Source organism: Triticum aestivum, chromosome 5D, assembly GCF_018294505.1.
Source record: "Triticum aestivum cultivar Chinese Spring chromosome 5D, IWGSC CS RefSeq v2.1, whole genome shotgun sequence".
NCBI classification, from domain to species: domain Eukaryota; kingdom Viridiplantae; phylum Streptophyta; class Magnoliopsida; order Poales; family Poaceae; genus Triticum; species Triticum aestivum.
In genome coordinates this window covers 471,668,076-471,681,068 of record NC_057808.1, presented here as the reverse complement: position 1 = coordinate 471,681,068, position 12,993 = coordinate 471,668,076, and the positions used below count along the sequence as shown (strand labels likewise).

The 12,993-nt window shown below is 46.8% G+C and overlaps 1 pseudogene; it reads left to right on the top strand.

The window, feature by feature from the left end:
- Positions 1-744: 744 nt before the first annotated feature.
- LOC123120941 (uncharacterized) lies at positions 745-11,782 on the top strand (annotated as a pseudogene).
- The last annotated feature ends 1,211 nt before the right edge of the window (positions 11,783-12,993 follow it).

Below are 12,993 nucleotides of genomic sequence, written 5' to 3'. Positions count from 1 at the left end.
GTTTTAAATAGCGGGCTATGGAAAATAGGGGCGGGCCTCCAAATAAACTATAGCGGGCTATAGTGGGTTATTTGTGAAGGCGACCATTTAGCGGCACCCTGCTGAAAAGGCTATAGCGGGCTATAGCGGAGCTATGGCCGGCTATTTAAAACTATGCTCTCAATGCGATGATGTAGCGGCGAAGTCTCTGTAACAATTCCCCTCTGAAACCCTTCCAAAGGCTAGGGGTTCTTTGATCTGGATGTGTTTCTGGTGGCTAGGCATCTCTGATCCGTGATTACATGAGGGTGATGTAGTTGACCGAGGAAAGGTGGCGGCGTGTGAACAACCTGCGCTCATACCTTGTGCCTTCTTGCGCTCTAGATGCTTTGGCATGAGAGTTTTATTCTCCCAAGTGTTTAACACCGTAATGGTACTATCCTATCACATTAATTCACATGATTTTATCACCATAACTTGGTGTTCTTTCCTTAGGGCAACTCCAGCGCGCGACCCCATCCTGTCCGGGTGCGTCCGTTTGGGACAAAACGGACATACCAGACGGCCTAGCTCGCGGGCGCAAACGGACTTTTGTCCATTTTATGTCTGCTTTCGGCCCATCCCCGACCCAAGTTTGGGCCGCTTTTGAGGCGCGCGCTTGTCCTCCCTGGCCCGCCCGTCGGTGGCACAAAGCACCATCCTGGCGCCCCATTTCGCGCCATTACCCCAAAACCCTCCCACGTCCCTCCCACCACCCTCCTGCCCATGGTCCATGCCCCGCCGAATTTCGGCGGCCAGGCCGTCGACCCGCCCGGAAAGGTGAAGAAGAAGAAGGCGGTCAAGGGTCCGAAGAAGCCGCGATCGGAACTCGCGCCGGCGGAGCTCACAAAGCTGGACGCGGAATTGGCCAAGAGGAGGAACCGGAGGGCGGCCGCCAAGGGCAAGAACAACGCGGCCAAGTTCGCCGCCGAGCGCGCTGCGTTGGAGGCCGCACGGCGTAAGGCCGACGTCGACGAGAAGGAGGACATCGTCAACAAACTGCGCCCTCCTCATGCTTGGGATTTACCGTCCGGCGAGTTTCTCGGCAGCGCCCGTTGGCCCGACAAGCACAGGCTCGTCGGTTGCCAGGCCTTCGCAGTGCCCCTCGCCGACGTCGCGGACCATGCCAAGGTATGAAGGCCAGACCCGTTTCTCGGGGTCGACAGACGTTGGCGTGATCGTGCCGTCCACCCTGCGCCCCTCGGCCATCATCGACCTCAACGTCATGCTGGGGTCCAGCAGCGGCGGCCGGCCGTCCGTCGAGATGCAAAGAAAGCAAGCACGGTCGCCGTCTACGACCACCATGCCGTCGCCCCGCGTCCTGTTCGAGGAAATGCCAACACCAACGCCAACGGTCGACGGCCCCTTCTACAACCAGTTCATGGAGAATGTCATCTACGAGGGTGGGCATGGCGTTGCCTACGATCCCGATGAGACCCAGAGTCATGATGGCCGCGGCCAGTACATTGCCGATGAAGACATTGAGGCCCACGACCATGCTGACTACAACCTGTTGGAAATATGCCCTGAAGTGTGCCTTGCCATGAGTTAGTCAAAGGGTACAATAGTGATCCACGAAGGGATCACATGACAGCGGTCGAACTTATCCTTAGTATCTAGTGGACTAAGGAACTTTCTCGATTATGGAGGTGGAAAGGGGGTTCGTCGTAAAGGGTTACGTCGATGCAAACTTTGACACTAATCCGGATGACTCTGAGTAGTGAACCGGATTCGTATAGTAGAGCAGTTATTTGGAATAGCTCCAAGTAGCGCGTGGTAGCTGCATCTACAAGATGACATAGAGATTTGTAAAGCACACACGGATCTGAATGTTGCAGACCCGTTGATGTGAACTATATTATTGACTCTAGTAAACTCTTGGGTATTAGTCACATGGCGATGTGAACTTTGAGTGTTAATCACATGGTGATGTGAACTAGATTATTGACTCTAGTGCAAGTGGGAGACTGTTGGAAATATGCCCTAGAGGCAATAATAAAATGGTTATTATTGTATTTCCTTGTTCATGATAATTGTCTGTTGTTCATGCTATAATTGTATTAACTGGAAACCGTAATACATGTGTGGATACATAGACCACAACATGTCCCTAGTAAGCCTCTAGTTGACTAGCTCGTTGATCAATAGATGGTTATGGTTTCCTGACCATGGACATTGGATGTCATTGATAACGGGATCACATCATTAGGAGAATGATGTGATGGACAAGACCCAATCCTAAGCATAGCACAAGATCGTGTAGTTCGTTTGCTAGAGCTTTTCTAATGTCAAGTATCATTTCCTTAGACCATGAGATTGTGCAACTCCCGGATACCGTAGGAATGCTTTGGGTGTACCAAACGTCACAACGTAACTGGGTGGCTATAAAGGTGCACTACAGGTATCTCCGAAAGTGTCTGTTGGGTTGGCACGAATCGAGACTGGGATTTGTCACTCCGTATGACGGAGAGGTATCTCTGGGCCCACTCGGTAATGCATCATCATAATGAGCTCAATGTGACTAAGGAGTTAGCCACGGGATCATGCGTTACGGTACGAGTAAAGTGACTTGCCGGTAACGAGATTGAACAAGGTATTGGGATACCGACGATCGAATCTCGGGCAAGTAACGTACCGATTGACAAAGGGAATTGTATACGGGATTGATTGAATCCTCGACATCGTGGTTCATCCGATGAGATCATCGTGGAACATGTGGGAGCCAACATGGGTATCCAGATCCCGCTGTTGGTTATTGACCGGAGAGTCGTCTCGGTCATGTCTGCATGTCTCCCGAACCCGTAGGGTCTACACACTTAAGGTTCGGTGACGCTAGAGTTGTAGAGATATTAGTATGCGGTTAACCGAAAGTTGTTCGGAGTCCCGGATGAGATCCCGGACGTCACGAGGAGTTCCGGAATGGTCCGGAGGTAAAGATTTATATATGGGAAGTCCTATTTTGGCCACCGGAAAATGTTCGGGATTTTTCGGTATTGTACCGGGAAGGTTCTAGAAGGTTCCGAAGTGGGGCCCACCTGCATGGGGGACCCACATGAACGTGGGTAGTGGGGGCAAGGCCCCACACCCCTGGTCAAGGCGCACCAAGATCCCACCTTAGAAGGAATAAGATCATATCCCGAAGGGATAAGATCAAGATCCCTAAAAAAGGGGGATAACAATCGGTGGGGAAGGGAAATGATGGGATTTCTTTCCCCCACCTTTGCCAACGCCCCAATGGACTTGGAGGGCAAGAAACCAGCCCCCTCCACCCCTATATATAGTGGGGAGGCGCATGGGAGCAGCACCCCAAGCCCTGGCGCCTCCCTCTCCCTCCCGTGACACATCTCCCTCCTCCCGCAGCGCTTGGCGAAGCCCTGTTGGAATCCCGCTACTTCCACCACCACGCCGTCGTGCTGCTGGATCTCCATCAACCTCTCCTCCCCCTTGCTGGATCAAGAAGGAGGAGACGTCGCTGCTCCGTACGTGTGTTGAACGCGGAGGTGCCGTCCGTTCGGCGCTAGGATCATCGGTGATTTGGATCACGACGAGTACGACTCCATCAACCCCGTTCTCTTGAACGCTTCCGCTCGCGATCTACAAGGGTATGTAGATGCACTCCTCTCTCTCGTTGCTAGATGACTCCATAGATTGATCTTGGTGATGCGTAGAAAATTTTGAATTTCTGCTACGTTCCCCAACAGTGGCATCATGAGCCAGGTCTATGCGTAGATTCTATGCACGAGTAGAACACAAAGTAGTTGTGGGCGATGATTTGTTCAATTTGCTTACCGTTACTAGTCTTATCTTGATTCGGCGGCATTGTGGGATGAAGCGGCCCGGACCGACCTTACACGTACTCTTACGTGAGACAGGTTCCACCGACTGACATGCACTTGATGCATAAGGTGGCTAGCGGGTGTCTGTCTCTCCCACTTTAGTCGGATCGGATTCGATGAAAAGGGTCCTTATGAAGGGTAAATAGCAATTGGCATATCACCGTTGTGGCTTTTGCGTAGGTAAGAAACGTTCTTGCTAGAAACCCATAGCAGCCACGTAAAACATGCAACAACAATTAGAGGACGTCTAACTTGTTTTTGCAGGGTATGCTATGTGATGTGATATGGCCAAAAGGATGTGATGAATGATATATGTGATGTATGAGATTGATCATGTTCTTGTAATAGGAATCATGACTTGCATGTCGATGAGTATGACAACCGGCAGGAGCCATTGGAGTTGTCTTAATTTATTGTATGACCTGCGTGTCAATGAAAAACGCCATGTAATTACTTTACTTTATTGCTAACCGTTAGCCATAGTAGTAGAAGTAATAGTTGGCGAGACAACTTCATGAAGACACGATGATGGAGATCATGGTGTCATGCCGGTGACGAAGGTGATCATGCCGCGCCTCGAAGATGGAGATCAAAAGGCGCAAGATGATATTGGCCATATCATGTCACTTTATGATTTGCATGTGATGTTGTCATGTTTACATCTTATTTGCTTGGAACGACGGTAGCATAAATAAGATGATCCCTCACTAAAATTTCAAGAGATGTGTTCCCCCTAACTGTGCACCGTTGCGAAGGTTCGTTGTTTCGAAGCACCACGTGATGATCGGGTGTGATAGATTCTAACGTTCGCATACAACGGGTGTTGACGAGCCTAGCATGTACAGACATGGCCTCGGAACACAAGCAAAACACTTAGGTTGACTTGACGAGCCTAGCATGTACAGACATGGCCTCGGAACACAAGAGACCGAAAGGTCGAACATGAGTCGTATAGTAGATACGATCAACATGGAGATGTTCACCGATGATGACTAGTCCGTCTCACGTGATGATCGGACACGGCCTAGTCGATTCGGATCATGTATCACTTAGATGACTAGAGGGATGTCTATCTAAGTGGGAGTTCATTAAATAATCAGATGAACTTAATTATCATGAACATAGTCAAAAGGTCTTTGCAAATAATGTCGTAGCTTACGCTTTAGTTCTACTAAGATATGTTCCTAGAGAAAATTTAGTTGAAAGTTGATAGTAGCAATTATGCGGACTGGGTCCGTAAACTGAGGATTGTCCTCATTGCTGCACAGAAGGCTTATGTCCTTAATGCACCGCTCGGTGTGCTGAACCTCGAGCGTCGTCTGTAGATGTTACGAAACATCTGACATACACGTTTTGATGACTACGTGATAGTTCAGTGTGTGATGCTAACGGTTTAAAATTGTGGCACCAAAGACGGTTTTGAAACGTCGCAGAACATATGAGATGTTCCAAAGACTGAAATTGGGATTTCAGACTAATGCCCACGTCAAGAGGTATGAGACCTCTGACAAGTTTCTTAAGCCTGCAAACTAAGGGAGAAAAGCTCAATCGTTGAGCATGTGCTCAGATTGTCTGAGTACTACAATCACTTGAATCGAGTGGGAGTTAATCTTCCAGATGAGATAGTGATGGTTCTCCATAGTCACTGCCACCAAGCTATTAGAGCTTCGTGATGAACTATAACATATCAGGGATAGACATGATGATCCTTGAGCAACTCGCGATGTTTGACACCGCGAAAGTAGAAATCAAGAAGGAGCATCAATTGTTGATGGTTAGTAAAACCACTAGTTTCTAGAAGGCAAGGGCAAGAAGGGATACTTCATGAAACGGCAAATCAGTTGCTGCTCTAGTGAAGAAACCCAAGGTTGAACCCAAACCCGAGACTAAGTGCTTCTGAAATGAGGGGAACGGTCACTGAAGCAGAACTACCCTAGATACTTCGTAGATGAGAAGGCTGGCAAGGTCGACAGAAGTATATTGGATATACATTATATTAATGTGTACTTTACTAGTACTCCTAGTAGCACCAGGGTATTAGATACCGGTTCGGTTGCTAAGTGTTAGTAACTCGAAATAAAAGCTGCGGAATAAACGGAGACTAGCTAAAGGTGAGATGACGATATGTGTTGGAAGTGTTTCCAAGGTTGATGTGATCAAGCATCGCATGCTCCCTCTACCATCGAGATTGGGGTTAAACCTGAATAATTATTATTTGGTGTTTGCGTTGAGCATAGACATGATTGGATTATGTTTATCGCAATACGGTTATTCATTAAAGGAGAATAATGGTTACTCTGTCTATTTGAATAATACCTTCAATGGTCTTGCACCTAAAATGAATGGTTTATTGAATCTCGATCGTAGTGATACACATGTTCATGCCAAAAGATATAAGATAGTAATGATAGTACCACATACTTGTGGCACTGCCACTTGAGTCATATTGGTATAAAACGCATGAAGAAGCTCCATGTTGATGGATCTTTGGACTCACTCGTTTTTGAAAAGATTGAGACATGCGAACCATGTCTATTAGTATATATGCATGAAGAAAGTCCATACAGATGGATCATTTGGACTCACTTGATTTTGAATCACTTGAGACATGCAAATCATACCACATGGGCAAGATGACTGAAAGGCCTCGTTTTCAGTAAGATGGAACAAGAGAGCAACTTGTTGGAAGTAATACATTTGATGTGTGCAGTCCAATGAGTGCTGACGCACGCAGTGGATATCGTTATGTTCTTACTTCACAGATGATTTGAGTAGATGCTGAGAATATTTACTTGATGAAACACAAGTCTGAATTATTGAAAGGTTCAAGTAATTTCAGAGTGAAGTTGAAGATCGTCGTGACAAGAGGATAAAATGTCTGTGATATGATCATAGAGATGAATATCTGAGTTACGAGTTTGGCACACAATTAAGAAATTGTGGAAATTGTTTCACGACTAATACCGCCTGGAACACCATATTGTGATGGTGTGTCCGAACATCATAACTGCACCCTATTGGATATGGTGCATACCATGATGTCTCTTATCGAATTACAACTATCGTTTATGGGTTAGGCATTAGAGACAACCGCATTCACTTTAAATAGGGCACCACGCAATTCCGTTGAGACGACACCGTATGAACTATGGTTTAGAGAAACCTAAGCTGTCGTTTCTTAAAAGTTTGGGGCTGCGACGCTTATGTGAAAAAGTTTCAGGCTGATAAGCTCGAACCCAAAGCGGATAAATGCATCTTCATAGAATACCCAAAACAGTTGGGTATACCTCCTATTTCAGATCTGGAAGCAAAAGTGATTGTTTCTAGAAACGGGTCCTTTCTCGAGGAAAAGTTTCTCTCGAAAGAATTGAGTGGGAGGATGGTGGAGACTTGATGAGGTTATTGAACCATGACTTCAACTAGTGTGTAGCAGGGCACAGGAAGTTGTTCCTGTGGCACCTACACCAATTGAAGTGGAAGCTTATGATAGTGATCATGAAACTTCGGATCAAGTCACTACCAAACCTCGTAGGACGACAAGGATGCGTACTACTTCAGAGTGGTACGTAATCCTATCTTGGAAGTCATGTTGCTAGACAACAATGAACCTACGAGCTATGGAGAAGCGATGGTGGGCCCGGATTCCGACGAATGGCTCGAGGCCATAAAATCCGAGAGAGGATCCATGTATGAAAACAAAGTATAGACTTGAAAGAACTACTTGATGGTCGTAAGGCTGTTGGGTACAGATGGATTTTAAAGGGAAGACAGACAATGATGGTAAGTGTCACCATTAAGAAAGCTCGACTTGTCGTTAAGATGTTTTCCGGCAAGTTCAAGGAGTTGACTGCGATGAGACTTTCTCACTCGTAGCGATGCTAAGAGTCTGTTAGAATTATATTAGCAGTTACTGCATTATTTATGAAATCTTGCAGATAGGATGTCAAAACATTGTTTCCTCGACGATTTTCTTGAGGAAAGGTTGTATGTGATACAACCAGAAGGTTTTATCAATCCTGAAATATGCTAACAAGTATGCAAAGCTCCAGCAATCCTTCTAAGGACTGGAGTAAGCATCTCGGAGTTGGAATGTACGCTTTGATGAGATGATCAAAGATTTTGGGTTTATACAAAGTTTATGAGAAACTTGTATTTCCAAAGAAGTGAGTGGGAGCACTATAGAATTTTTGATGAGTATATGTTGTTAACATATTGTTGATCAGAAATGATGTAGAATTTCTGGAAAGCATCCAGGGTTATTTGAAAAGTGTTTTTAATGGAAAACCTGGATTAAGCTACTTGAACATTGAGCATCAAGATCTATAAGGATAGATAAAAAACGCTTAATAGTACTTTCAAATGAATACATATCGTGACAAGATTTTGAAGGAGTTCAAAATATATCAGCAAAGAAGGAGTTCTTGGCTGTGTTACAAGGTGTGAGTATTGAGTAAGACTCAAGACCTGACCACGGCAGAAGAAAGAGAAAGGACGAAGGTCGTCCCCTATGCTTTAGACGTAGGCTCTACAATATGCTATGCTGTGTACCGCACCTGAAGTGTGCCTTGCCATGAGTTAGTCAAGGGGTACAATAGTGATCCAGGAAGGGATCACATGACAGCGGTCGAACTTATCCTTAGTATCTAGTGGACTAAGGAATTTTCTCGATTATGGAGGTGGAAAGGGGGTTCGTCGTAAAGGGTTACGTCGATGCAAACTTTGACACTAATCCGGATGACTCTGAGTAGTGAACCGGATTCGTATAGTAGAGCAGTTATTTGGAATAGCTCCAAGTAGCGCGTGGTAGCTGCATCTACAAGATGACATAGAGATTTGTAAAGCACACACGGATCTGAATGTTGCAGACCCGTTGACTAAAACCTCTCTCGTAAGCATAACATGATCAAACCCTAGAACTCATTGAGTGTTAATCACATGGTGATGTGAACTAGATTATTGACTCTAGTAAACTCTTGGGTATTAGTCACATGGCGATGTGAACTTTGAGTGTTAATCACATGGTGATGTGAACTAGATTATTGACTCTAGTGCAAGTGGGAGACTGTTGGAAATATGCCCTAGAGGCAATAATAAAATGGTTATTATTGTATTTCCTTGTTCATGATAATTGTCTGTTGTTCATGCTATAATTGTATTAACTGGAAACCGTAATACATGTGTGGAATACATAGACCACAACATGTCCCTAGTAAGCCTCTAGTTGACTAGCTCGTTGATCAATAGATGGTTATGGTTTCCTGACCATGGACATTGGATGTCATTGATAACGGGATCACATCATTAGGAGAATGATGTGATGGACAAGACCCAATCCTAAGCATAGCACAAGATCGTGTAGTTCGTTTGCTAGAGCTTTTCTAATGTCAAGTATCATTTCCTTAGACCATGAGATTGTGCAACTCCCGGATACCGTAGGAATGCTTTGGGTGTACCAAACGTCACAACGTAACTGGGTGGCTATAAAGGTGCACTACAGGTATCTCCGAAAGTGTCTGTTGGGTTGGCACGAATCGAGACTGGGATTTGTCACTCCGTATGACGGAGAGGTATCTCTGGGCCCACTCGGTAATGCATCATCATAATGAGCTCAATGTGACTAAGGAGTTAGCCACGGGATCATGCGTTACGGTACGAGTAAAGTGACTTGCCGGTAACGAGATTGAACAAGGTATTGGGATACCGACGATCGAATCTCGGGCAAGTAACGTACCGATTGACAAAGGGAATTGTATACGGGATTGATTAATCCTCGACATCGTGGTTCATCCGATGAGATCATCGTGGAACATGTGGGAGCCAACATGGGTATCCAGATCCCGCTGTTGGTTATTGACCGGAGAGTTGTCTCGGTCATGTCTGCATGTCTCCCGAACCCGTAGGGTCTACACACTTAAGGTTCGGTGACGCTAGAGTTGTAGAGATATTAGTATGCGGTTAACCGAAAGTTGTTCGGAGTCCCGGATGAGATCCCGGACGTCACGAGGAGTTCCGGAATGGTCCGGAGGTAAAGATTTATATATGGGAAGTCCTATTTTGGCCACCGGAAAATGTTCGGGATTTTTCGGTATTGTACCGGGAAGGTTCTAGAAGGTTCTGAAGTGGGGCCCACCTGCATGGGGGGACCCACATGAACGTGGATAGTGGGGGCAAGGCCCCACACCCCTGGTCAAGGCGCACCAAGATCCCACCTTAGAAGGAATAAGATCATATCCCGAAGGGATAAGATCAAGATCCCTAAAAAAAGCGGGATAACAATCGGTGGGGAAGGGAAATGATGAGATTTCTTTCCCCCACCTTTGCCAACGCCCCAATGGACTTGGAGGGCAAGAAACCAGCCCCCTCCACCCCTATATATAGTGGGGAGGCGCATGGGAGCAGCAGCCCAAGCCCTGGCGCCTCCCTCTCCCTCCCGTGACACATCCCCCTCCTCCCGAAGCGCTTGGCGAAGCCCTGTTGGAATCCCGCTACTTCCACCACCACGCCGTCGTGCTGCTGGATCTCCATCAACCTCTCCTCCCCCCTTGCTGGATCAAGAAGGAGGAGACGTCGCTGCTCCGTACGTGTGTTGAACGTGGAGGTGCCGTCCGTTCGGCACTAGGATCATCGGTGATTTGGATCACGACGAGTACGACTCCATCAACCCCGTTCTCTTGAACGCTTCCGCTCGCCATCTACAAGGGTATGTAGATGCACTCCTCTCTCTCGTTGCTAGATGACTCCATAGATTGATCTTGGTGATGCGTAGAAAATTTTGAATTATTGCTACGTTCCCAACACAACCATGGTGACTCGTGGCATGAAGATGATGACATCTATTGTGAAGGTGATGGTGATGAAGAAGAGGAAGGCATCGATAGTGGGGGCGAGCCATTGTTCATCGACGAGCTCACCCAAAGAGCGAAAGCACAAAAGAGGAAGAAGAGAATTCGTACAGGATCATACTCACAAAGAGGAGGACAAGTTGATTTGCCAAAGTTGGATGGAGGTTATCCAAGATCCGAGGACCGGTGCGCAACAAAAGGGACTTGTTTTTTGGACAAGAGTTCACAAAACATTCCATGAAAGAAAGTTGTTTGCGCCCTACCAATTTATGAGCGACCGTGGCATCACCTCGACTCAAAAAGAGGTGGTTGTTCATCCAACAAGAATGCAACAAGTATTGTGCCGCACTTGAGAGCGTTGAAGCACGTTCCGTGAGTGGTCTCGGCATTGGAGACATGGTATGCTCTCTTATCTTTCGTTGCTATGGCCATGACTTCGGCCTTCTATATGTTTGCATGTTCAATTGTTGTTGATCGTGTAGGCATTTCAATCTTTGGAAGCATTCAAGGCCCGGAACAATGACAAGCCATTCACTCTTACGCATTGTTAGACGCTCATCAACAATTGCCCTAAGTTCAAAGATCAATACCGTGAACTTCAAAGGAAGCAAGAAGACGGCAGCGTTGGCCGGAGGTGGAGATGGTGAGGCGTTGAAGAGGCCGAGAGGCAAGATCAACTCCAAGATGGACGACATGCGTGATGCATCATCCATGTCCTTGCATGAGACTTTGCACGACATGATGTCTCAAAAGGATATGAGGGGCGAGAAAAAGCGACAAAGCAAGGAGGAGCAAATGAAGCAATACCTGGAGCTTCAAAAGAAGAAGCTTGAGATGGAGGAGGAAGCCAAGAAGAGGAAGATCGACATGGAGGAGGCTTCCCGGCAGAGGCAGCTCGACATCGAGGCCGCCAATGCCTCGGCCAGGCAGAGGCAGCTCAACATCGAGGCCGCCAATGCCGCAACCAAAGCAAAGGAGCTGGCGCTAGCGATCATGAGCGTGGACTTGAGCAAGATGAGCGAGAAGACGAGGAGCTGGTTCGAGGCCCGGCAGGAGGAGATGTTTGACGCCTACAGCCTGAACTAGGTGGTCTGTTTGGCCGTGGCCATTCTTTTTGGAGGCTGGCATGGGTGCCGACCGTGGTTTTGTGCCGGCGAGAAACCTATTCATTTTGAAGGCTGGCTGTGTTGCAAGCCGCTAGCTGTGTTGCCGACGAGGTCGTGTAGGCGTGTTGTGTTGCCGGCATAAACTAGGACCGCTGGCATGAACTACGGGCATGGTTTATTCGAATATTTGCGTTTGAAAAATGAGGCTGACGGGATGGGGCCAAAGGATGCGTCTGCGCGTTGGGCGCATGGCCACCGCATCCCACAAAAGGCCTGGACACGACCCCATTGCCCGCCCCAAACGGATGTCCGTTTGGGGTCGTGCGCTGGAGTTGGCCTTATACACCAAAACACTTCCGCACATGGCAACCCGTGAAAACATATAATGGAGATGCACGAAATACGGCAAATTCGAAGAATCCTATAGCTGCGGAACAAAATAAGAGGTGCAAATTAATGAAAAAAATGGACTCATCAGGTGACACAACTGGGAGGAGCGTGCTTCACTTGCTCCAAACAACCCACCCAATGGCGACAAATCTCTTGAATTATGCCTCATCGGTATGTGAGAAATTTGAAGGTACGTCCCGTTTTCCGCCCAAGATGATTCTTGAAACACTCCTCAATGTGATTGCAATAGTTTGCGCTTGATTGATCTTTCACGGTAACCGCATCAAGAGAAATATCTTCCCATTCCAAGACAAGCACAGTATCCTCATGGTCATTGGACTTAGGCCTTGTTTGTTTGAGCTTCAGGAACCAGATTCAGCTTTGTAAGTGAAGCTGAATATAGAATATGAAACGAACAGTTATTTCGAATCAGCTTTAGCACTGAAGTCAGCTTTGTCGGTGATATTGAATCTGAAATTTGATACAAACAACTATTTCAAATCAGCTTTGCCGGTGAAGCTCGATCTGGATTTGGGTAATTTTTAGTGCAATTTGTGGAAGCACCTCAAAGTATACTTCGGTGGTGAAGCTCGAATCAGCTTTACCACTAAAGCGAATCTACAGGTGATTTGAATCCAATCAAACCTGAAACAAACAAGGTGGCCATACAGGTGTGAACCTGTTACCAGTAGGTCGGTATCGCCGCAACACACAACAAGTAGAGTTGTTTGGGAAATGGACATGAACTGGAACATCACATCAAATTCGATTTCTTTTGCTTTTTACTCCCTCCGTTCTTAA